The sequence below is a fragment of the Sebastes umbrosus genome, chromosome 12, assembly GCF_015220745.1.
Source record: "Sebastes umbrosus isolate fSebUmb1 chromosome 12, fSebUmb1.pri, whole genome shotgun sequence".
Lineage (NCBI taxonomy): Eukaryota > Metazoa > Chordata > Actinopteri > Perciformes > Sebastidae > Sebastes > Sebastes umbrosus.
In genome coordinates, this window is record NC_051280.1 from 4,568,302 (window position 1) to 4,595,133 (window position 26,832).

At 42.7% G+C, this 26,832-nt stretch overlaps 2 long non-coding RNA genes across 2 annotated transcripts; one reads left to right on the forward strand and one right to left on the reverse strand.

Moving 5' to 3' along the window:
• On the reverse strand, positions 1-14,014 carry LOC119499412. The gene is made up of 3 exons (XR_005209395.1): positions 14,001-14,014; positions 12,836-12,845; positions 1-192 (listed from the first exon to the last, which is right to left on the reverse strand). It is a non-coding gene; the product is annotated as an uncharacterized LOC119499412 (long non-coding RNA).
• LOC119499411 lies at positions 5,125-26,832 on the forward strand. The gene is made up of 3 exons (XR_005209394.1): positions 5,125-5,266; positions 10,022-10,025; positions 26,821-26,832. It is a non-coding gene; the product is annotated as an uncharacterized LOC119499411 (long non-coding RNA).

The following is a 26,832-nucleotide window of genomic DNA, read 5'->3' on the forward strand; positions in this document are numbered from 1 at the left end:
AAGATCTTGGTTTGTCGCAATGGAGTGAGAGTGAAACACGCTGATGTAACGTAGGCTACAGTACTATGGGAAGTGAGAATTTGGAGTGGGTGGTGCATGACGATATGACCCACTTTCTCCACTATTTTAGCCAGTGCAGCTGCATATCTTACACAGGGACTAGCTCTCTGCTCTGGTGTGTCCAGTAAAATACTGCAGTAATAGAGTACTTTCCTGTCCCCTCTTTGCTTCTGAAATAGAACACCATGTGCTGTGGAGAGCTGTTCCGAAACGTCAAGATGAAAGGGCTGGGAGTAATCAGGGAGGGCTAAAGCAGCCGCCTCAGCCATCTCTTGTTTCAGTCTGATGAACCCCTCCTCCCCTTCTTGCGACCATTCCAGTTCTGCAGTAAGATTCCTCATCCCAGCCATAGTTACCATTTGTCTTAGTAACTGTGTGTCTCCTGCATAGTTAGGAATGTACTGTCTGGAATAACCAGTTAGACCTAGAAATGATAACATTTCCTTCACCGTTCGTGGTTTTGGGTGATGCAAAATCGACTCTCTGTGTGCAGGTGACATAGCAGTGCCTTTAGCTGTAATCATTCTTCCCAAGAATGATACCTGCGCTCTGCAACACTGGAGTTTTTCTTTAGAGACCTTATAGCCACAACTATGTAGTCTTAACAACAACGCATGCGTTAAGGATAGACACACCTCGGCCGAGGGTGCTGCCACAAGCAAGTCATCAACATACTGTACAATAAAACATCCTTCTGGGAGTTCCAACCCTTTTAAGTGTTGTCTCAATGTTTCATTAAAAATAGAGGGTGAGAGGATAAACCCCTGTGGTAAGACATTATAGGTTAATCTTTGTCCCTCATATGTAAATGAAAAAATATCCTGTAAATGTTCTGCTAATGGTAGACAGAAAAAAGCATTAGCCAGATCTATACACGTAAAGAAGGTGTGAGCCGGAGTGAGCATTGAGAGAGCAGAGTGGGGGTTGGGCACTGGTGTGACTTGAGTCAACACCTCCTTGTTTATGACTCTAAGGTCATGAGCCATTCGATACGATCCAGAGGGCTTTATTACCGGCAGGATGGGCGTATTCCACTGTGAATACGATTTTCTTAACACCCCTGCTTTTATTAGGCCCTTAATGGTAGGAGAGATCCCTTTTGCTGCTTCTACTTTATGTTTGTATTGTGGTTTCCAAATGGGACAGTATGAGTTCATTTCAAAGGTCACTGGTTCCATATTGCATCTCCCCACATCGAATGGTCCTGTAGACCACAAAGAGGAAGGGAGAGTAGCCAACATGGAAGTAGCTCCTTCCCCATCGGTCATTTCACATCCGTGATGACGCTGCAACGAGACATTCTCACATCTTCCCCTTACGGTCCCAAAATATGATATTTTGTAATGTCTTCCCTGGTCAGCCACCCATACTCCCTTTAATGTAGTTTCCTCCCATCCGGTGAGGTGCCCTGCTTCTTTACACATATTTCCTAAGTCTTTTGCTTGATGTTTTGGAGCTAATGCTAATGAGATATGGGGAACAGCATAATCTGAAAGACGGTACCATTCCGTTTGCTCTGGGGTTAGAGACACTACAGCGGCCACCCCTTGTGGTCCTATTATAATGTCTGTCACCTGTAAACACCATTCTTTATCAGCTAACTGCTGTTGAAACTCATCTTGATATTGTAAGTTACTTTCCCTGTCATAATTTAGTGTGCAGTGGGGAGGATCAGGAATGGGGAGATAGGGATGAAGGGCTCGAATCCATGGTTGCCACTGTAGATAAAAGACCAGTAGAGGGTTTGGGTCATCCAAGAGAACCCAATATATCTCAGCCATGGGTTCTATGTTCTGTGGGTCTGATAGTTCTTTTAACATCATTTGATGTGTTTTCCCTGCTGACCCGGAACAGTGTACTATTTGTCCATTCGGGAATTCCACTGATATTCCTTCTTTGGAACAATGTACTGAAGCTCCCAGTGCAGCCAGCACATCTCTTCCCAAAAGATCTCTAGGACATTCTGGTGCATATAAAAAAGAATGCATCAAACTCTGAGTTCCATTTTTAACAGTGAGGGGTACCGTAAAAGGTAACTGTTGTTCCTGGCCGGAAAACCCTAAAACAGACACATAGTGAGAGGATAGTTGGCACTGTGGTTCTGCCATGGTTGAATACCGGGCTCCGGTATCCACCATGAACCATCTTCTTTTTCCGTTCACTGTTAATTGTAAGCAAGGTTCGGCCAATCCCTGCTCTTTTCTGCTTTCTAGGCTTCCCTATAGTCCCCAGGGTGGGGGCTGTTGATAGAGGGAAGCCTGAACTGGTGCGTACTGCTGGTTGGGAGCCTGTGGGGGTGGGGGTGGGGGTGGCCCACCCTGACTCTGCTGCTGGTTGTTGCTGGGACATTCTCTTGCCCAATGATCCAGGCTTCCACATAGGAAGCAACCTCCTCCTCCATGGGGTCCTCCTCTTCCTCTTCCTCGTCCTCCCCCCCTTCCTCTTCCTCTATTCTGTCCCTGTCTGTTCTGATAAGGTGCATATTGAAACGGGGCAGGTGGTGGGGGGCCATACTGCTGGGGTGCGTAATATTGCGGATATGGTGAAACTGGAAGTGGGGCAGGTGCGGGAGGTGGGATAGGTGCAGGTGTTTGCACCATTTGTTTCTGTTTTTTGTTCTTCTTATCCTCTGTAGCACTGTCCCTAGCTGATGCTAACTGTAGTTTCGCTAATTGTGCCACTATTTCCCTCATTTCCCCCATCTCACTATCTTTCTTATCCTCATGTTTGCTCCAATGATGTAGGAAGTGTGTTTCCCATTTCCCCACATCAGCCCCATGCATATCGGGATTATTATCCATAGCGTCTTTCACTCCGTGGGGTGCATACTTTAGGACTGCAGCCCTGAATGGGTGTTGGTGATTTACTTTATCTGGATTATGTCCAGATGCATCTGCCCATTCTTTTCTACACCTATTTAGATATTGTCTTCCGGATTCGTCTGGCTTTATTTTGAAGACCAAGCTATGTAATTTTCCTGCAGGTATGGGATATTTTGCCCTTATACTGTCCCCTAAAGGAGTGGCATAGCTTGCCCAGGGTCTGTCATCATTCACTCGAGTGGTGTTTGCTTCTTCCTCTAATTCTCTTTGAACCCATGTTGACACTCCTCCCCCGCCCATAAGTGCTCTCACATCTCCCATAGAGAGTTCCACACCCCGAGTCTGCGCGTCCAATGCTCTTAACCATGCTCCTCCTCCTTCTGTTAGTTCGGGCATTAAAGCCAAAATAGCCCCTTTATCTCCAGCCCCAAATGGCTGATATCTAGGGCCACCTGTACCCTGGACTATTGGGAGCATATGTTGTGCGGATTTCTTCATTACTTTATTATCTGGTCCTCTTTTTCTCAATTCATACCCATGTAATGGCCCACCATCGGTGTCTAATTGGGCAGTAAATCGTCCAGACAGTATACCAGGTTCGTCATTACCATTATTTCCTCTCTCATACAGTTGTGGTTTTTCCCCAGACCTTTGCCAATGAAACTGTTCCTTACCATCTTCCCTTTCTCTGTCATCTTCCCTCCTTGACCTCTCTCTTTCATCCTGCCTCATCGATCTCTCCCTCTCCCTGCTGGACGTATACAGGGGTCTTGTCCTCATACACAGACTCATAGTGTCAGATGAGTCACCACCGTCACTATGCTCGTCTTTCCCGCATGCTTCTTCTAAGTCTTGTTGTAATTCTCTTTCTTCCGCTATCCTTCTTCTTCTTATTTCCTCCCACATTCTATCCTCCTCCTTCTCGTTACGTTTCTTTTCATCCTTCTCTTCCTTTCTTCTTCTTTTCCCCTGCTCAGTTTCTTCTTCATCTACCCGCCTACCCTTAGGGTCAGAGGATTTGCTTGGGGGGACGACCATCAGTGGTGATATGGGAGATGTTAAGTTCTGTTCTGAGATTGTCTCCCCCATTAGATCCACAACCCCAGGCTGATTTCCCACTCTGTTTAACCCTAGCAGGCCTATTTCTAGGAGCCGGGTCCTTCTTTCTAAATCTTCTCTACTTCTTGTATCTTGGGGGCAGACTATGGTTAGAAGAAGATCCCCGTTTACTTTGAACAGAGGCATTTGGATAGTCACGATAGGTTTTGGAGGGTCGGGTTCATCAGTCTCTGGGGGAGGGAGTGGGGGAGGGAAGTCTTTGTCAACATATGGGGGAGGTGTAGTTGGTGTTTCTCTCATTATCATTTGATGTTGTGGCATGGGGGGAGGATCGGGGAATGGGTCAGGATAATCACCTAGTTTAGGGTACAGAGTACTCTCTGTCTTAGGCTGTTGTTTTTCCTTTTTTGAAGACCACTGATGGCCTAATTCAGTCACTGAGGCCAGATACACACCATTAACCTTGGCCAGAGCTTTGGCCTTTTGTTCTACTAATTTTTTTGCTTTTGCTCGTGTGAACATGTTGCTGTTTTTCAATTGTTTTCTACTTTCAGCCAAATCGTCTTGCTGCTTTGATATGGTCTTTCGAACTGCCAGGGTAACAGCTGCCTTAGAGTCCTCTTTGGGAAACTCCTCTTTTTCTATCATTCCTTTGAACCAGTCATCCAAATCCTTAGTTCGTTCTGCCCTTTTCCTTGGGTCAAAGGTGCATATCACATTTGTCCTTACTTTCGCCCACTGTTGGCCGAAGGTTAACCCACTTTTGTTACAACCGCCTTTCTCCTCCCAATCTTTGTCAAATTCTCCGTCCATTCTGTCCAGTACTACTTCACACAGGTTTATTCAGTTTATGACAGTAACTAGATTCAGAGTAAATGGGTCGTTATGCCCCCACCACAGATCCCACCAACACAAGCTTCTACTAACGGTCTCCCGTCAGCGGTGCTGGCCCGGTATCTGAGGCAGTTTTAATTTTCCTCTGAATACTAGTTATTAATGTACACTCATACAGGCGCTCCAAGCGCTATTTTTACTAAACTCTAACGTCCCAGACGTTACTAAACTAGCGCTCCAAGCGCACTACTCTAGCGCTCCAAGCGCAGCGTTCCAAACGCTTTTCTAACGTCCCAGACGTTACTAAAAGGGCAACTTCCCTCCTTTTAGTTTTCAAACAGTAGTGATATCAGAGTAATTGGGTCGTTATGCCCCCACCACAGATCCCACCAACACAAGCTTCTACTAACGGTCTCCCGTCAGCGGTGCTGGCCCGGTATCTGAGGCAGTTTTAAATTTCCTCTGATGTACACTATCAATACAGTTTATTAGTGTTCCAAACACCACAGTACGGATCCCAGATCCTTTTTAACTAAGATCCCAGATCATTAGCGGATCCCAGATCCTTTTTAACTAAGATCCCAGATCATTAGCGGATCCCAGATCCTTATTAACTAAGATCCCAGATCATTAGCGGATCCCAGATCCTTTAGGATCCCAGATCCTTTTAACTATGCAACTTGATGTTTTTAAATAAACAGAGATGTGTCTTACTCAGCAAGAGAGATTAAATTTAGAGCCTATGCCAATATGCAGATTTGATTTAACAGGTTCTGCTTACCTTTTGCCTTGTAGTCAGGGATCCCTTATTCTCTCTCTCACTGAGTCGTCCAGTCTCTGGCTCGCGTCACTCTTTCTGAAGATCACGTCGGGGTCACCAATTTGAAGGAATTCCCCTCAGGGAGTCGTCACCTTCATGCGTGTTGGTTTATCTTCTAAGCAGCTGCAAGCTCAGAGTAAATCATAAACAAATACAAGTAAGTTTAAAGCATAATCAGTATCAATTTATTCCGAAGATATACTCATCAAAGTTGCACAGAGTTATTACAGAAGTTCTGGATTCATCAATGTGTCCCTGATACCATGCAACACGGTTGTCAGTTCGCAGAGAATGAACCCCGATCTCTGCTATACATTTAACTTTATACACAGCAGGCTCACCCTGGGGGAGGGGTCAGGCTTTTAGCAGAACCAATACTTTTCCATCCTATGTCTGACTCCATCTTTTACAACCTTGGGTCTGCACGAACATCCTGTCCCTTCCCCCTTCCGGTTTTACCCCCAATGCCCTTTTGACCTTGCAACTGCTCTTTGTACAGGCCCACTCAACATTCCATCACGAGATAATCCAGGTGATCATTCTTGCCCCGTCTTACATTAGTCAATTATCTGTAGACAGTCTAAGCCTAGTATTTAACACCAAACTCGCTAAACTCACAACATAATTAAGTTTGTTACACAACAACAGTTTTATCATGATATATTTCCAACAAGACCTAGATGAGTGGTATAACATGACAGTGAAGGAAGGGCATTTTCCAGCCACGGGAAGTGAAGCCAAATTTATGCCAGTAATGAGAGCATTAATACAGGTGGTTCATAGAAAGCTGCTGCAAGCAAGAGAAGACAAAGAAAAGGGAAATATGTTTGTAAGGAGGAAATTGAGGAAGGAAGAAGACAAGTTGGCAAGTATATTGGTAAAATATAATGTGATACAGATGGCTGCACTGTCAGCCTTAGGCAGCCAGACGAAAGCCACCCACGCAGAAACCGCTGAAGCAAAACCACTAGTGAAACCCTCACCCATTCCTAGCGCACCTCCCCCACCTCCAAACCCACATACTAGCCAGCCTCCACATTACATGTCACTCCATCAGCAGTACCCACCTGGCCCACATCCCAACCCCCCTCCTTATCCTCCTCCTATCCCTAGTCCGGTACCAACCCCACGGGACAGTAATCATACAAACAAAGTTATGGCACCATTGTTTCAAGTGTTAGGTGGTACTTTGGAATTAGAAGAGGAAATAGAAAGAGAACAAGGAGCAGGTTCAGCCTCAGAGGCGGGTAGTGGGTCTGATGTAGCCAGAGAAATAGACAGGCTAAGGGAAGAACTGAGAGATCAGGCTGAACAGTTCAGGTTAAGACAAGCCTTGTTACCACCAGACTTGCGTAATAGAGACGTAAAAAGGAGAGCTCAACCTACCCCTAAACCCCACACATAGAGTCCAGACATAAGTGATTGGATACAGAGAGACACAGAGATATCCCGTGCAGAGTATCAGGATGTTCCCACTAGTGGAGAGGTAGATGAGGACACTGATGACGAGGATGGTGGAGCAGTAGAGGAGAGTGATGAGGATGAAGATAAAAATATTCCTGTCACTATAGAGGGAACCATGAGAACGCACTCCAAAAGAGGGATACATTGGAGACGGGAGGGTGGGGACGAAGAGGCGACACCATATACACCCCCCAAAACTAGGTCACGTAAAGTTTATGGAAAGTACGAAGACAAAGGTGACAAACAGTTGAGTCAGTGCGTTGGCATGTTTCCCATTGTCGCCAAAAACAACGGTAGAGACGAGTATCAGCCATTCACTTTAAGTGACATTCAAACACTGAGTGAGCTCCTCCCAGGAATTCAAGAGGGAGGCGGAGTGTGGCTCACGAGCCTGTATAACAAGACCCGAGGGAAGACTTTAGCTATGGGTGATCTCAGGGCTATTTTGGGTTTCTCAGTTTCGGCCTGGGCACTGAAAGAATTAGAAACAGCGGCCGGAACAGTCCAGGTGTCAGATAGAAGCCCCCTTAACCCCTACGCTACCTCTTTTGGTAATGCTATTAGACAAAAGTATCCCATACCAGCGGGTAAGCTCCACAGCTTGGTGTTTAAGATTAAGAAAGGGGAGAGTGGACGCACGTTCATAGAAAGAGCAAAGACAGAGTGGGTGGGGGCTACGGGGGTGAACCCAGATAAAGACACACAGCAGTCTCTGTTCAGACTAGCTCTGTTAAAACATGCTCCGGAAGGAGTTAAGAGAAAGATGGAAGAGAATCCAGATATGGCAGGGGCAAAATCATCAAGATGGGAAACACATTTCTGTCATCATCAGGATGCAGAAACCAAGGAGGAGGAAGAGGAAAATGAGTCATTAAAAGAGATGGTAGCTCAGTTGACTAAATTACAGTTGGCAGATGCACGGACTCGTGCGACAGATAAAAAAAAAGGGAGGGAAAGAAAAAGATACCCAGATGGCTCAAAATGTAGCACCAGCTCCAGCCCCGCCACAGAATCCTGATCCACTGCAGGGCCAGCCACAGGCTACATATCCACCCCAGTATCATGTGCCTTTTCAGCAGCCCTCATATCAGCGGCCCCCTTATCATGAAGGACGGAATAGAAGCAGAGGGAGAGGAGGAGGAGGCAGGGGGAGGAGGTATGCCCAACCAAGAGGAGGCAGTTGTAACATCTGCGGAAACCCGGATCACTGGGCACGTGACTGTCCTCAGAAACAACAACAGCAGATGAGAGGGCCTCCACAGCAGTCATATCAGCCAGCAATACAGACTCCACCAAACCAACAGCTAGCTCCAATGCAGGCATACAGCGGGTACTCTGCGCAGGGACCTCCACCTGGTCCATATACACCAGGAATGTTCCCATAGGGGTGCCCGACGGAGATGGAGGGACAGGGGCTGGCAGAGCCCTGTCTCCAGTTGACAGTGAACGGAAAACGAAGATGGTTCATGGTGGATACGGGAGCACGTTATTCCACCTTAGCTGAACCTATGTGTTCCCTTTCCTCTCACTATGTTTCCGTTTTGGGATTTTCCGGCACTGAACAAAGACTGCCTTTTACTGTTCCCCTTCCTGTCCGGCTTGGGAGACAGGTGATGGAGCACCCTTTTTGTATGCACCTGATTGTCCATGTGATCTCCTGGGAAGAGATGTTTTGGCAGCACTGGGGGCTTCTGTACATTGTTCACCAGAAGCTGTGATAGTGAGTTTCCCCGGAGGAGAAGAAATGGTGTGCTCCTCGCCCTCCAGTGCTGATCGCATGTGCATGTTGAGTCCTGATACCTCACCTGATGCCCCACCACCCTGTGCGGACATATATTGGGCCCTGCTAGCCGACAGAAACCCTCTGATTGACTTTTACAACATGTGGCAACCATGGATTAGGGCTCTACACCCTTACCTCCCTGTTCCCGATCCTCCCCACTGCACTCTGAATTATGACAGAAATAATGATCTTATGTATCAAGATGAGTTCCAACAGAACCTGTTAGATACAACCTGGGGGATAGGGGTAAGAGATGTTTATATAGCACCAGCAGGAGTAGCAGCCGCAGTAAAACTAACCCCAGCACAAGAACAATGGTATCGCATGTCAGAAGAAGCTGTTCCCCATGTGTCCCTAGCCATAGCTCCAAAACATCAGGCTAAAGACTTAGGCCCCATGGTTAAAGCAGCAGTCGCTCTGACAGACTGGGTTCCCACTTCCCTTTTGGGGGTTTCAATCTCACCATCCTCTAACATATATAGACTCTCCTTTTACAATGCAGTGTCAGGTATTTGCAAACATGAGTTACTAACACGCCACCACGGTAGGGAGATGTTAGATGGCGAAGGAGCCACTTCCATGTTGGCAACTCTCCCTTCCTCACTGTGGTCTACGGGCCCCTTTGATGTTGGCAGGTGCAGCATGGAACCGGTAACTTTCGAGATGAAGACTTACTGCCCTATCTGGAGACCTCAGTATAAGCATAAAGTGGAAGCAGCCCAGGGTATCTCCCCTACGATTGAAGGACTGATAAAGGCGGGAGTATTAAGAAAATCTTACTCTCAGTGGAACACTCCCATTTTGCCAGTAATCAAACCCTCCGGCTCATACAGAATGGCTCATGATTTAAGAGCCATCAATGAGCTGGTTTTGACTCCTGTTCTCCAGTACCGAACCCCCACTCTGCTCTCTCGATGCTCACCCCAGCCCATACATCTTTCACATGTATAGATTTGGCTAACACCTTCTTTTGCCTGCCCTTAGCAGATCATTTACAGGACATTTTCTCATTTACATATGAAGGCCAAAGGCTGACATATAATGTGTTACCTCTTGATGGGAAACAATCTGCTCAGGCAGCAGAACTTACGGCTGTAGTTTGTGCTCTGCGGTTAGCGGAAGGGAAGGCAGTGAATATTTTCACAGACTCTGCGTATGTGTGCAATGCAATTCACAGAGATATGTCTGGCTGGGTGCAAGCGGGTTTTAAGACTAGTCAGAATAAACCTATGGCTCATGAGGAGTTGATGAAAGAGTTGTTGGAAGCAATCCAGTTACCACAGAGGGTAGCTGTGATCAAAGTGAAAGGACACAGTCAGGGCACTGACTTAGAGAGTATAGGAAACGAAGCAGCTGATGCAGCCGCTAAAAAGGCGGCAGGGTATTTACCTACTATGATGGTCATGACCACAGCAGATCTCGGTTCTGAGATAACTGATTTCTCCATTATACAAGCTCAAGAATCTGCCACAGCAGCAGAACGAACCATCTGGGAAGATAAGGGAGCTATAGAACAGTTTGATGGTATATGGTATAACGGAGATCAAATAGTTATGCCCCCCTGTTGGATGTCCTCAATATTGACTCAGACTCATGGACTTGACCATAAAAGCCACAAACAGATGTTACGAGATCTCCGCCACTGGTGGATTCCCCGGAAACATGCTACTATAACTGACTTCTTGACTAAGTGTGACGTATGTAGTACATGTAACATCAGACCTACCATCACTCCTAGGGCAGGACAACATCCTTCTCCCACTGCCCCGGGACAGGAAATCTTTATGGATTTTACAGATATGGGAGTAAGGGCTGGGGGGAAAAGATTCCTCCTAGTAATTATGGACGCATTTTCACGTTGGGTTGAGGCCTACCCTACGGGAAAAGAGGACGCAAAATCAGTCATTAAATGTCTGGTGAATGAGTACATTCCGAAACATGGGTTTCCTAAATTGATCAGGTCAGATAATGGTTCACATTTCAAAAATAAAGACCTGCAATCTGTTGAAAAGGCTCTGGGACTACAACACAAATTTGGCACTGTGTATGATCCACAATCACAGGACTCACACCATTTGAGCTTACGTGTGGCCGACCTTTCCCAGGGCCGTCCCAAAACCCCTCTCCCCTTCCTGACCTCGGTTACAGACCATACTATTTGAAGGCTAATGCTCTTGTGTCAGCTCTCTCCTATACAGGTGACAAACCTGTCACCCCTGTCACAGAGGACGTTCCAGGACCTGACCCCGGACCCCCGGAACACCTTTGGTTGAAGGTGTTAAAGAGGAAGTGGTCGGAGCCACGTTGGACAGGCCCACACAAGGTTCTGGCCAGAACTGCAACAGCTGTGCAGCTTGCAGGAAAAGGACTCAACTGGTGGCACCTAACACAGTGCTCCAGCAGCGGACAGGACCTGAAGCAGAGGAGGCAGCCCCACAAGGAGCCCAGGCTACGTGAAAAGAGGGTCACGTATAATTTTTTATTTTTCATATACTGTATAAACTGTGACTGTGATGAGATACACATAAGGGAAAGAAGGTTACAAGGTCTTGCCTGTATTTACAGTTAAATCAGGCTAACATGGTTGTTTAGGTGGACTCATCTAGGTGGTTTTTGAAAAACATTATATATCACATTGTATTAAAAATTGTTGCTTAGAATAAATGCTAAAATAGACAAAAATAGATAAAAATAGATAAAAAAGAGAAACCAGGGGTGGGGAGAATCCACCAGAGAGAAATTTCACTTCCTTTCCCAAACCAGTATAAAATAGGATCACCCAGATAAAAGTTTTTCAGTTGCGCGCAGGAAAACAAACTAGAAGCATCATGCAGTACGACAAACTGCTAGTAGCGTTTGCTGTAGCATTTGTGTTTACCTCTCTTGTCCTCGTTCATTTCATATTACTATCTTAATGCAATTCATGTATTTTCGTGTTTTCAGTTACCATTTTAGTTATTCATGATAAAAGGATAAAGAATAACCTGGGAAAGCACAGACTGTACTAGTTTAGATACATTACTTATCATCCTCGCCTCTGCACTCTGCTAAAACTGGCTAATCACAAGTAACTCTTTAACAATAGACAATGCTTTCACTCAGAAGCAGGGTGGAAGGTGTGGGCTACAAGGGGGGGAAGGCTAAACCAAGATTATAAAGAATGATGTAGTGAGGTAGCTCCCCTAATGAATATAAACTAGCTGACCAAATAGCTGCAGGTTTTGAAAACATACCTATAATAAGTGCTCTGATCCCTATCACTCCTAACAAAAATGTTGACCGCATTAACTACATCCACTATAATGTTCTCCGTTTGACTAATCTAACCCGTGATGCAATTGCCGGACTAGCTGAACAAATGGCTCCTACGTCACTGATGGTGATCCAAAATAGAATGGCATTAGATATGCTGCTGGCAGAGAAAGGCGGTGTATGCTCAATGTTCCAAGACTCATGTTGTATTTTCATCCCTAACAATACAGCGCCGGACGGGACTGTAACTAAGGCGCTAGAGGGGCTCCGGACGCTGTCTGAATCCATGCACGATGACTCAGGTATCAACAGCCCCATTAACGACTGGTTAGACCGTACCTTTGGGAAATGGAAGTCCATGGTGGTATCTCTATTCTCCTCAATCCTTGCTGTGTGTGCATGCTTAGTATTATGCGGTTGTTGCTGTATTCCATGTATTCGCCACCTCACTGAGCGCGTGATTATTTCTGCTGTGCAACGAAAGCATCCGGATGCACCTCCTTCTTATCAGATGGCCATGTTCCAAGCGGAGAGACAGGGTCTCCTGGAAATGGTGGGGGATAGTGAAGATGTTGATCCTGAAGAGGTTGTGTGATGATGCTTATAATTAATACATCTGTACGTAACATTATCTATGCTTATAATAAATATATCTGTATGTAACATTATCTGTAGGTGAACTTAGTTAAGTTCAAAAGAGGGTCTGTTGGATTTATTATGTACAAAAGTGCTTACAATGACCTACAATAACCTGATTGTTGGATTTGTTGTGTGTGAAGTGTTTGCGAGGACAGGGAGGATGGCATGCTCTGTTCTTTTTTCAAGGCCAAAGGGAGGAAGGAGTCAGAAAGAGATAACCAAGAAGAAGACATGCAGCAGAAACATCACGTGCCATAAGCTCATGAATATTAATATTGTGTAAACCATGAATAGGCTGGATCAGGGATAGCTCGGGGTTCAGACTTCACGAACTGACCCATGCACTGTATGTTGTCAGGGACATGTAGGTTGGATCCAGATATCTGTAAACTCTTTTATTTTACTTATGCAACATTAAGTGTTCGGAATAAATTGTATTATTATGCTTTAACCCGTCTGTTTGGAAATTCTCTTTGTCACACAAGATTAACCAGCACGTAACTGGGCCTTGACCTCTCGGAGGTAGAAGGCCAGTTCCTTCACCTGCCAATATACTTAACTTTAATTTCGAAAACACAAACTATAACAAAACCAAAACCAAAATCACAATCAACAATCTATTCTAAAGACGACTCATTCATACTGTCCTATTTAAGCATGCTTTTGCCGCTTCCTTATTCCTTTTTATTCCTTATATCTAAATTTTGCTACCTTTGAAGTGTAGAATATCTGACAAAACGGCATCAGTCGTGGCTCGTCAGCCCACGCCAGAGAGGGCGTCTATCTACAAATATTTTCCTCTACACTTCCAGTTATTCGCTTATAACCGACCTGAACTCACCTAATGTAATATTCAGGTTTTAGGCCCGTACTAAACCGCCTCCCAGAGGGCTTTTATCCAAATCTGCGGCTTCCTTTAATCCTTATTCCTGGTTATACACCTGGTACCAGGTTTTTCCTTAAATTCCACTTATTCAACTTTCAAGCAGCGGTTAATTTACACGTCTTATGGTTTAAGAAGTTTATGAGCGCTCTTCTTCATTAACCCCGCATAGTTTTTTAACTCACTTAACGTTACTCATTGTTAGGCTCCTTGCCTTTACCCTCTACACAACATTTCCCTTCTACTTTTTATTCTTAACTCTTACTCTACCATCACTCCCCCCTACTGCGTTGCCCGCAACGCAGTAAAACAATGGAGAATAAGACAAATTTAAACGGAACTTCACCCGCAAACATCAACACAGCATGACAAATATTCACCCACACAGAATCATGTCGGTGCGGCCAAAAACCAACACAGCCAGGGACAGCACTAGTCAGACCTCATCCCCCCCAAACAGCGTAACGGTGTAGGCTCACCTAGGACGAGAGGAGGAAAGCAGGGCTGCGTCCAGCTGCGCCGCAGCCACAAACACGTCCTGATAATTCGTGACGCCAAGTTCTGTTGTATCTTCTGTGTTGATGCAGTTGAAGATGTTTGAAGAGAAACTCCGCCGACACTGTCTTAGTTGTATAACAAATTTATTACAATAAGTTCAGTATCGTAAACAAGTAACACGTTACTTGGAGAGCCTCCAGCCGAATAATGAGAAAAACTCTCTCGAACGTATACAGACAGCTCCTTAAATACCGAGCTTGTTCTGGTCAAACACTTAGTTTCCTCATATGGTTTTAGGAGAGGGACAAATAAAAATAGAAACACCTCTTTTTTGCCACCATATGTCTCTTCAACTCTGACCCAGGCCTCCCAGGACCCTGCTGACTTAGCATTTGGTATATCTTTACCTTGACCAGATGTCTCTTCAACTCTGACCCAGCTCTAAATCAGGAAGGCCCAAACAACAACTAACATTCCAATATACTCTCCTAATACAAACCATCTATATAAATATGCTGCATCTAACAGCAGACACCTCACAGCAGCATGTCTAAGTGAGCTAGGTTAGGGTTTATTATGATATATTTGTCAATGCGTAAACACACATTAGTAATAACAGTTGTAAACAAAAGTTAACAATGTTGTGCATCTAAAGATGTGGAATAGACAGAGCATGTTTTTGTCTGTCTGTGTTATAGTGGATCGCTGTATCGTCTCTATGGCCCTATTCACACCTGGTATTAACATGCGTCCTCACTGATCAGATCACAAGTGGACAGCTTTAGGTACGTCTGTTCACACCTGGCATTAGAATGCGTCTTCAGTGGCCACTTGTGATCCGATCTCAGTTCCCCGCTATATATGCAAATAAACACGTAGTAAACATACGGCTGATACAGCAGACGTTGTGACGTAATATTACATGAATGTTAGTTGTAATATCCTACATATTCGTGAATTCTGGTACATCAAAATAAAAGGTTATTGTACGGCGGCCCCTGGAGACCTCTGCGCCGCTGGCACCGCTGCTTTTGCCAGACAACAGCGGGGTACAGCGCTCCAGAGAAGCGTGGGAGAACAGGCTGCCGGTTTGTCGGGCGTGGGTCAGCTCCGCGCAAAGCAGCGGAACAAAAACACCAACACATCTCCAACAGTATGATAATAATGCACTTTGCGTGCCTAGTCATATAGTCTGTAGATATATATTTTCATAAAATAAAGTTGTACCGACAGGATACAGTAGGGCACAGAGGCCGTTTCCATGCTGACAAGCGCCCGTGTCTGCCTGTTTATTCACATGAGGGGCGCGGTGATCCTGCGAATCTCAGCTGGACATCAGATGAGTAGGTGGACCTTCATGTGGCCCAGGACACATTCACTACACACTGCTAAAAGAATGTGGTCATATGTGGCCCAGACCATCTCTGAATGTGGTCTGAAAGATCCGTGCGTCTTGAGTGCGTTCACACCTGTACTAAAGCTGTCCACTTGTGATCGGATCACTGAGGACACATGTTAATACCAGGTCTGAACAGGGCATATGTTGTGACCATTCGTTTGTCTCCAGGGGGCAGGTGGTATGAGATGGTGCGTTGCAGATCAATCTGATTGTATGTCTGGTGAGTTTAGGGTGTGTGTGTGTGAGCTGACCAGTCGTTTGTCTGCTGGGGAGGGGAGGTGGTTTGTGTGAGATGATGCATTGCAGATCATTCTGATTGTATGTCTTTGGTGATTAAATAAAGGCGTATCTCCAAAATGACTGTGGGGTTGTAACTGTGAGATAAATGTTTTGGTAACTAACTACTAGACCGGGTGCTTTGTAAGTACACCTAATTACACAGTCCCTCTTAGCGCATTTTAATTTCTAAATCTTTTGTAATACTATTCATTTCACAGTGCGGTACAGCATCGTCATACTTACAGTATAGCGTTTCCTTGTACTGTGTACGTCTGCGCCTGCTGTACAGAGTTTAGGGCGTGAAGTGTGTGAGCTGTTGACCAAATGTGGGGATTTGGTAGGAACAGGTTTGGTTATTAGCAAATATTAATTACTAATATCAATAAAAATGATTGGTATTAATACAATTATTAATAACGGGGCACCACCCTGGAATCAGGGACCAATAACCAAATCGTTGATATAGTCTCAAAGGGTTGTTCATTCAAAATGCCAGTATTTAAACACTGCTTTACATTTATGATGTGAAGGGTGAATCTGAGCACTGACTTTCACAACCAGCTGTTATTACAACACATATGCACAAATAATCACAGATAACTGCTATTTAAATGTTAAACCCGTTTATTTAAATTTAGCATTATCAATCTATGCTATGGACCTTTGTCTGTTGTGTGGATTGCACAAATAATCACAGACAACTGCTATTTAAATGTTAAACCCGTTTATTTAAATTTAGCGGTATCAATCTATGCTATGGACCTTTGTCTGTTGTGTGGATTTCAGTCGTTCAATTTCAGAGAAATATCCACACCGTTTAGCAATAGTTTTTCTTGAAAAAACAAATCTGCATGTATTGGGGCAATTAATTTGCCGATGCGGCTGTCTGCTGTGTACTGTCCTCTTGACACCAACCCCTGATTGTCTCTTTCTAACGATGTATCATCCATGTGATTACCGGTGTCTTTACTAAACAGAGCTGTGCTAAACTGTGTATCCAGTGCATCTTTTCCATAGTTAATCAAACATTCAATTATTCCACGGTATAGATATATGTTGGACGATTGGGTTATAAGCCTGTCCCCCAACATTATATCCACCTTTGAGAAAAGGGTGCATCCTGGATAGGTTATAAAACCCACATTGGCGTCGTTAGCCAGGTTTGTACCATAAGCATTTGTAATCCTCACATGCGTAAACAGATAGGTGTCATTTAGGTCAAAGTAATCCTCCCCGCTGGCCGACATGTAAAACTCCAGAGGGACGATGTCTGTTACAGCCGATATCGGTGGGATTTCAACAAAGGTTGATTTTTCAATGGAAGTCTGAGTTTACGGCACGGTGAACAGATCCAGTTCTGTCTTCATGCACTCTTCCAACTGATTATGGATGAGCATATTTTTCACAGATTTTAACCTAAAAATGTTTTTGACAATAACCCAGGGCATTTGAGCGGTGCTCTAATCCAAGCTCTTCTACCTTTGGTGGCTGACTTCTTTTTGGCACCTCTGAGTTTTTTAGTTGCTGTTTCACGTGTTTTAGACAGTGGACGGTTACGCCCATATCCTGTGGGGGGTCTTTTCAGTGGTCTCCAGCTATACTGCCAGTCCATTTCCCTCCTGCTTTCCTGACAGGGTTTTTCTGGCTATATTGAACACAATGTCCCCCACGATGTTTGTGGCAGCTGTTTTTTTTAGATCGATCAATGCCAGGCTATGCTAACGTTGTAGCTGCTCCATGAACACTCAACATAACGTCATCTAGGCATAAGTACTGCAGCAATGTTGTTGTAAACGGATGAAAAGTGTGCCGAAATAACTACATAATGATGCTGATTAGTAAAAAGTCTGAATTCATGCTTTGTCGGGTCTGTCCGCAAGACGACAAGCAAACAACTTTTAAAATGCTTGTTTTCTGAATGGAGTTCGGATCGATCAGTGCTAGGCTATGCTAACATTGTAGCTGCTCCATTAACACTACATCTAGGAATAAATACAACAGCAACAACGTCAGCGATGACATGAACTTTAGCGAAGTATGTATATATTGTTATACACCACTTATATGATGAAGGCTTTTGATACACATACTTTAATAAAAAATTAAATACTTTTAACCTTGCATACTGTATGTCATACTAATACCTTTTCACCTTGTATAAAATGTATAATATACTGACTAGCAAATGTTACCATTTACTTCATTATAAGTTGTCTTTCAATCAAACGAAAAAACAAAACTGTTCACAAAACAGGGTAGACATGACCACTGTAGGGATTTGGTGTAGGGAACAGGTTTGGTTACTAGCGAATTAATTAATAATATTCATAGAATTATTATTAATACAAATTATCAATAAACATTAATAATGAACGGGGCACCACCCTGGAATTAGGGACCAATAACCAAAACGTTAATGCAGTCTCAAAAAGGGATTGTTCACTCCAAATGCCAGTATTTAAACACTACTTTACATTTAAGAGATGAACGGTGAAGGGTCAATCCGAGCACTGACTCTCACAACCAGTTGTTATTACAACACAAATGCACAATGATCACAGACAACTTCTATTTAAAGTAAAACCAATTTATTTAAATATAGCAATATCAATCAATAATCAACAAAACTCTAACACCATCAATCTATAATCAATAGTACTTAAGCAATAGTAATTAATAATCAACAATAATCAGAAAACAAATGGATATCCTACAAGGCAGCTCTAAGCACTAAACTAGAATCAAACAAACATAAAGGCGTGCGTGCGTGTCAAGAGGAAGCACGAGGTGGACGTGACAACGCAAGTGGTTACGTCACGTGAGGGGTTACTCCTAATGGCGGACGACGCCGCGAAAATTAAAGGCAACGCACAAACGGGAACGTGAGTCCCCACATTGCCAGTAAATTGTGTGTGTGTGGGTTAGCAAAAGAGGGAAAGAAAGGCGCGCTCAGAGCGCAGCAAAAGAGGTTCTAACTGCCACGGAAAAAGACTTAGCTGTATTATCACTCAGAAACCCGGCAGGCGAACTCACGTTCGTCGGCCGTGCACTGGTCTTTTAACTGATAGAGTACAGTTACAGATCTTAATCGTGGTGGCAGAAACTAGCACAAGAAAACCTACGGCACGGGGCGCACTGTAAACACAGTAAACGGAATTCTAACTGCCGCGAGAAAGATGTAATAGCTGTATTATTATCACTCAGAAGCTCGGCAGGCGAACTCAGGTTCGTTGGCCGTGCGCTGGTCTTTTAACTGATAAAATACAACTATGTTCTTTAACGTGGTGGCAGAAGCTAACAAGGAAATGCCCACGGCGTGGAGCCAACAGTAAACAAAGCAAAGCAAAGCAAGCGGACTCAGCGGTCCGTACATTCAACACAAATAAACAGTTATAAACTTATTGTAACACACAATTTAACTAGTCTCTGCCCAGACACAAGCCTCTTACTTGGGTCGCTTCTCCGAAGCGATTATGGTTTGTATCGTCCGTTAATTGGTCCGGCGGCGTTGCGCAAGCTTGGACAATAACGGGCCGTTATGATGCTTGTCAGCTGATGAACGGCAGGGCTGGTTCTCCGTGTGGCAGCGGAGGGAAAACAGCCAAGGTTAACTCGGTGAAGAAAAAGGCGGTCGTCTTTTTCTTGGTGAAGAACGAGGGTCCATTTCTTCCTTCTGCAGGGATGAGGATCTGAAAGTCTGAACACAACAATAGCTTAACTCGTCCAGCGAGGTCAGGAACTGTGGCTAGGTTTAAAGGGGAACGCTGCAGTGTTGGTACCTTCTGGAGCAAATGAAATCGCAATGGAAAGGGGCGTCCTTAAAGGTGCGCTCTGCTTATATCTCCGATGAGATTGTGGGCGTGTCACCGGAAAGACCCCACAGTTCCTGCTAGCCTCATCCAATGGGAGACCCCTGTTTGGATTCAAATGAAATCTCCCACCAAGGTGGGAGATTTCAAGGAGCTGGCGGTTAGTCTTTGTTCCTTTGATCAGGCTTTTGATCTTACATGTAGGCCTGTCTTAAGGCTCCTTGCCTTGTAGGCTGCTCTTTGTCCCCAAAGACCTGGTGAGGTCACTACAATACACTGTTTTCCTTAAATACAAATTTCCAGTTCCTTAATACTAGATAATATGGTTTTATGTTAGAGACAAAAAATATATATGTATATTTTTTCATGACCTTAAAAAAAATCAGGCAATGAGTATTTTTACTTTTTAATGCTTTCACTGGACTGATTTACTTATATTTTATAAAATGTGTAAGCTAAAACCTTACACGTCTATCTCCCAACACTGTTTTATGAAAAAAGAACGACTATAGTTTCTGGTGAAAATGTTTACAGCATTTTAAGATGTTGCAGTATTTTTAAAATAAGACATGCTTCTTCATGTTCTAATCTCCTGTATTTTAACCCCTCCAGTGGATGGATTGGAGTGGAGAGCACTTTTGTTACTTTCTTGATAAAAAGTAATACCATTTTTAAGTTCCTTTTTAGACAAACACCTGCATCAAAGAAGCACTTTCTTCTTAATTTAAATACCAAAGAGACACAGAGTTTGGGAAAGAGAAAGCGCTGGTTTCCTTACAACATTTCACACTTAGATTTGTCTGATCAACTAGTGTGAAGGAAAGGAATACTCCCCCCTGCCAAAGTAGAGAACTTTTCACATTAAAGATCTCCTGTAACCATTTGTCCTGACCATGCACATAAATTATTTGGACTTCCCTGCAGTTTCTAAAAACTCTAACACCTCCCCCAAGGAAGAGGAGGGTGTGAAACACCAAAAGGGTGCACATGCACACTAGCGCCCCTGGTGGATGTAATGTGTAAATCACTAGTGTACCTCATTTACTACTTACATAATCAAAGTTCACTTGATTATGAATTGTATACACCACTTTATAGAAACACCAAAGGGATTCTGTATAGTCATGGCATTTCTCAGATGCGGTGATCTCACCAAGACCGTCGACCCTATAAGTATGTGTACCAGTGCTATACTGGATGATGCAGCAGCAGTGGATGGGGCACCTCGTAAAAAGGGACATCAGGAGAGCGGCCTTACTACCGGGGCGCCGCCAGAATTAAAGATAGAATTCGAGGGGGTTAATAGGTATGTTTATACGGTTAGATATCATGATGGCAAAGTTACGGAGTCTATACGGACTCGTGCATGCGATGGTTATGCAGAGGGTGAAAAATGAAGTGGCTCTTTGTCTGTTAAAGATTAGAAACTGTTTTGTTCTGTCGTCTGCCGAGACCTTGATCAGCCTGGTTTTCCTGAGATACTTTGTGTCCAAGTGGAACAACGCTACGGGCCCGGAGATATATCGGGTTGAAGCAGATCGTTTCATCAGACCCTCAGACGAGTTCATTTTCCTCAGTGTTTGTGAAGATAGGGAGAGCGTAATAGCAGCCAGAGACCGTGAAGAATGAAGATTACACCCTTACCCTGTCACTCGTCAAGAATTTGACTCATGGTTTAAAAACTTCTTTATTCAGTGGTGCGACTGGAGGACGAATGGTATGTACTGGTTTTGATCGTCTTTTAATGAGATCTCTATATCATCAATTTCTGATTTGGAGAGCGATGTGTAGTGCGGCTTGTCATACGTTAGAGTGGGCTTACGACGAACATCATCCGACACATTTATACAGCGGAGAAGCGGTACATAACTATCACCCACCAGCTGATAACCTACAATGTCACTATAAACAAATATATTATAACATCCGCCATGAATGTCGGCAGGGTGTGGTGCAGTATAGTGTTTCCTAGAATTTGGGGTTACTGGTATTGTAAATGGCACCCCCGGTTTGAAACCCAATATTTCAGCCAATTTCCCTTTTAATATTAAGTAGTTCCCTCTGCCCCCGAAAAATAAACAAGATGATTTGTAATGTTATACAGTAGAGTTATGCGGGAAATGGCCGGATAAATGAGGCACAATCCATAAAGGAAACATGCATAAAATAGAATACAATATACTGTAGATGTAATGGAATTGAACAACTCATAAAGGAAACATAATAGAGAAATAGAATGGAATACAATTTAAAAATTATAAATATCAACAAAAACCACCACAAAATATTTTAAACTACACATTGTAAAGTTTTTTGGCTGCATTTTGCACAGTTGGGAGACTTGCAGATAGTAAACAGTTAAACCTACAGCTGTTACAAGTCTGAAGTTATTATGCTATGTCATCATTAGTAGCTGTACTTTTAAAAGAACATACAATTCCCTCATGGTCACTGAAATATGTTGGCACCACTACTGATTCTACTTTATACTGTGTTGTTTTTACATACACATGGTCATTCAACGTGCCTTTCTCTGTTGTGGGCTTTGTGACAATTTGAACATAACCTTTGTGTGTTGTAAATTTGGAGACTATTGAGGATTTCAAGATGTCGTCATCATTGAAATCTCTGACAGCAATTGTGTTACTTATTGGATCCGGCCAATCTAGTTACTTGCCTAAATGTTCTTTAAATAGAAACATGGGACGAGATGGTGGTCTGTAAATGACTGCTATAACTATGTTGTACGTCACACAGTTGTACACTAAACATTCTAAAATTACGTCTGGCACTTTAAGAATGTTATATGTCAAACGTCTGCACTGTACATGCCAACATCACCATGTTGTTGGCATTTCAAAGCAACCAATTTGGTGTTGTTGGTACTGTATGATTCACTTTGAGAACAACTATCAAATGTATATGCATTGATGTGTACAGGGTGTTTGGAATAATTAGTAGGTAGCCATGTCTCTAACAGCAATACAGTCAAGCTGCAAATGCTTTGTACACATGGTCAAATCTTCCACGTGTTTCAACAAACTTTGGACATTCATCATAAACACAGTAAAACTGTGTGTGTGCAAATTGTGTCCTGTTCAATTTTCAAATAAAAATTGTGGCATGTGTGTTGGCAGTTTCTGTTAAAACAAGATACAAACCAAGGTCACAACTTCTCTTTCAAGTAAATTTAATAAAAAAAGCATATATTAATAAGAAAAGCATCTACAGATGGACTCATGAACACAGCCACCTGAGTGGGCTGTGGCAAGTGAGCCCTTAACACGAGTAGTCAGCATTTATACATACTAAAGCATAACACACAGATAAGTGCACAGAACAGACATCAGTGAATCATTACGTCGGCACAGAACAGACAACAGAGCATCACAAGACATAACAAGTACTTCAGCTCTTTGTTGTTTACAGTTACAGAAGATAAAACTGTCGGGTCACTGTTTTAATGCTTATGGTGACGAGGTCTACTAGCTGTGAGGCCCTGAGATTCTCTAAAGGTACATGGTTAACTTTGGCCTACTCAGATATGAAAATTCCCATTACACATGCACTGAATTGCTTGGTGAACATTTTTACAATAGATGGCCTTATCTTCAAAGTCCTGAATAATTAATCCTGATAAATTTCTGAGACAACTTAATGCTACATATGCCTGTCCTGCAGAAAATATCTTATGTGACACCACAGCTTTATCAACAGAAATTCCCTGTACCTTATGTACCTGTTCAAGCCTCTTCTTCTGGAACAATAAGTGTAGAGGTATTTGCACATTGTTTTCTCCTCAGCACCAACTTGATTATCGTCAAATTGAACATACACTGTTTTAGGAAAGGTACCACCTTCTGCAACAACTATATGTGCAGAAGGTGGTACCTGTGGTACTGTGCCACTTACCCCGTTAACAAGTCCATCCTTCACATCCACATTTTTAGTTAACATTACACGTGCATTTTCCCCAAGAACAATCTTTTCAGCTAAACATGTATTATACACCTTGGTATGATGTCCATCCATTAACTCAAGTTTGCCTGTTTTTCTTATTATGTCCAAAATCTTGAGCATCTACTTCAACATATTCTGGACATGTTTGACATAATTGCTCAATATTATGAATATCAACTTGAGCATTCGTGGGGAAAATGTGTAAAGATGAACTCTCTTCACCAGTTTCACACCTATTCAACAACTCTGTCACTTGCTAACAATGGCGTTTCTTTTGAACGTGTCCTCAATCTATCTAGGTTAATGCCTACATCTTCAACATACAATGGCTTCCCCTCTACTGGAGGTAGCTGGAAAAAGTCTCCAACAGCAACCACACTTACATTACCAAATGGGGAAAAATCACCACTTTGTTTGATCTGCCTTAATCTTCCATGAATATATGCCATCAGTTTATGATCAACCATGGATATTTCATCAATTATTAAAATTTGCAAATTACTGTATTTGGCTCGCAAATTATTGATCTTTTCCTCACCCAAAGGTGTGTAAGGTAATTCCACGTTTGTGCCAATGTTATATGTATTATGAATCGTTGAAGCATGTAAATTGTTTGCAGCAATGCCAGTCGGAGCAGTTAACGATACACAAATGTCATCAGGATGGTGACACATTGTAGACAATAACCTCATTGCCTCATACTGTAGCGCATCTGTGTTTCATTCAGGGAACAAATTAATTTCAACCCTTCTGCACATGATGTTATTAGATTTATCCAAATGTGCAACTTGTTGATTGCTAACTGCGAGATCAGGAATACTTTCTATGTGCTCCACGTCTACCTTTTCATTTTCTTTGCGCTCTTGTTCACATTCTAGGCGCTCCATTTCCTGTTCTGGGCACAGCTAACACCACACCACGCGTCTTCTAAAACACCATTATTATCAATATACTCTTGTACACTATCCAATACCTCTGCATCAACTTCAAACAAACTTCTATTCTTGTCAACAACCCGTTTCAACATCTGTCTAGATCCATCATTAAGTCTAACATGACCACTCATGTAAAACTGTTCAAATGTTTCAGATGTTGGTGGTTTCAACTCTGTATCAACACAATACGGCATGAACTGCAAAAAAATATGGTAATATTTTTCTGGACATTTAGTGACAGAAAAGCGTGCATAACACACAACTGCAGGTTGTGTTCTGGTTCTTTTAAGAATAAAACCTACATTATTGTTCAGTTTAATATCATTATTTTGACTGTTCACTTTTTGACAAAAGGCGATATTGTGATAGAAATGTTGCCAAACATATGTCACTGAAAACAGCATCTTTTGGCCTATTCTTGTAATGGTCCACCAAAGTAGTCATCCACATGTCATCTGTGGTAAGACTTTGAGAGTTTGCCTTTCTTTTTAACGCACTTAATGGCAAACTTATTTTCACAGTACTATCCCCTGTTGGTACAAACTGAACTTTAGGTGACCATTCCTTCAGAGGCACATTTGTCAATCTGTACACTTCTTCTTGTGCACAAACATCTCTATTGTGTAAATAAACACTCCCTAATGTTTTCAATGCATCCTTAGCATTGACATTGCCCTGTTTGATTGCTTCTCTATTTTCATTCCCCAATAATAATCCCATCTCGCTTTCTGCTTTTGAAATGTATGAGATGATATGCATATGCATCAGCCACATACTGCATGTCCATGTTTGCATTCCAGCATTTTAACAATGGCTTACTGTATTGATTAATCCATACTTCATCTGTCCTTTTTAATACATCATGTGTTTCTTCCAATACATTTGTATGTAGCATCAAAAATGTCTTGATTTATCCCTAAACTATCAAACAATTGCTCCACACTACCATCACTTGCATTCTCATTTGACGGCTTTCATAATCTTTACTGCCTGTTCCCTTGTCTTCTTTTTATCATCTAAAGTCTGTGATAGACTTACACATTCACATGGTGTCAAATTACATGTACATTTCTTTTCACAATCTTCTTCAATAGTGCAACATATAAATGTATGAGCAGATGCAGGCTGCAAAAAATTAAACCGACAAACTGTGTTTTTCATGTCTTTTAGAATGCTGTTGCACAGATGTCACAATGTCCTTTTAATGGCTCATGTTGTGAGGTTAATTCACATGTCACATATTTGTCAATAAATTGACATACCTCGTCATCTGCATTTTTATCAAGCTGTGGTGCATTCTCAATCCAAAACAAGCAATGCACATGAGGAGAACCACACTGTTGAAACTTTACACGATAAAAATAATCCATTATCTTTCCAATTGATTGAGATGGAGACATCAGTACCTCTTTTAAAAAACAATACCATCTAAAGTTAAAAATTATTGCTGCAGTAACAGGATTACAACGCAAGAGTTCACACTTCTCTGCCCATTCTAAATCTTCTACTGTTTGTGTTCTACCCTGTTTTTTCAATATACTATGCAGAAGATTTTTCCATCGCATATCTGCAGATGAAAATGAACAAAACCAAGTCGGGATACCTAGTTGTCGAACGCAAGCCACTAAATCACGTTGTGCTCCCTGCCAAAAAGCTGGAGTACCACGAATAGGTCGAAGAAATCGATACCCATCATCACACTGTAATACTTTTTTAAAGAGTCTTCATCTTTTAAGAAATCATCAAATACTTTTGAGGCACCACCTCCTTTGCCCTTCTGTAAAGCTATGGATACATTGATATAACTTGTTGAATTTCTGACATGTACTGTGCATAAAAGATGTAGCCTATATTTTGGGCAAACCTACCACCTGCATGTAAAATTCTGGCATTTAAATACCGTGACAATGTCAGTTGTGTTTCTCTGTGTTTGTGATATGTATTGTTTCCTTGTGGAAACAAAACTGGGAAGCATTTGGCTTCATTTGACTGATCTGTAAGCAGTTTTACAGGGTTATTCCCTTCTGCTGGAGCCAGATTTAATGTCATATCAAAATATTGATCCAGCACTTCCTGACCAATATCAACAGGCACAAGACATGTATCATGAAACATACCGTGCTGTTGTCTATCATGTAGCAACTCATCATCATTAGTGTCTGCAGAGGCTGTATTTGTTTCTATATTTGAATCACTCTCCTGGTCTTTTATGTCATTATCTTGTTATTGACAAAACTCAATTAACCAAACTTCGTTAAATTTTACATCTTTATAGTGAATGTTTGTTTGTTGCAAATAGTTTAAGGCTCGCCTTACATGCATAGTATCAACACATT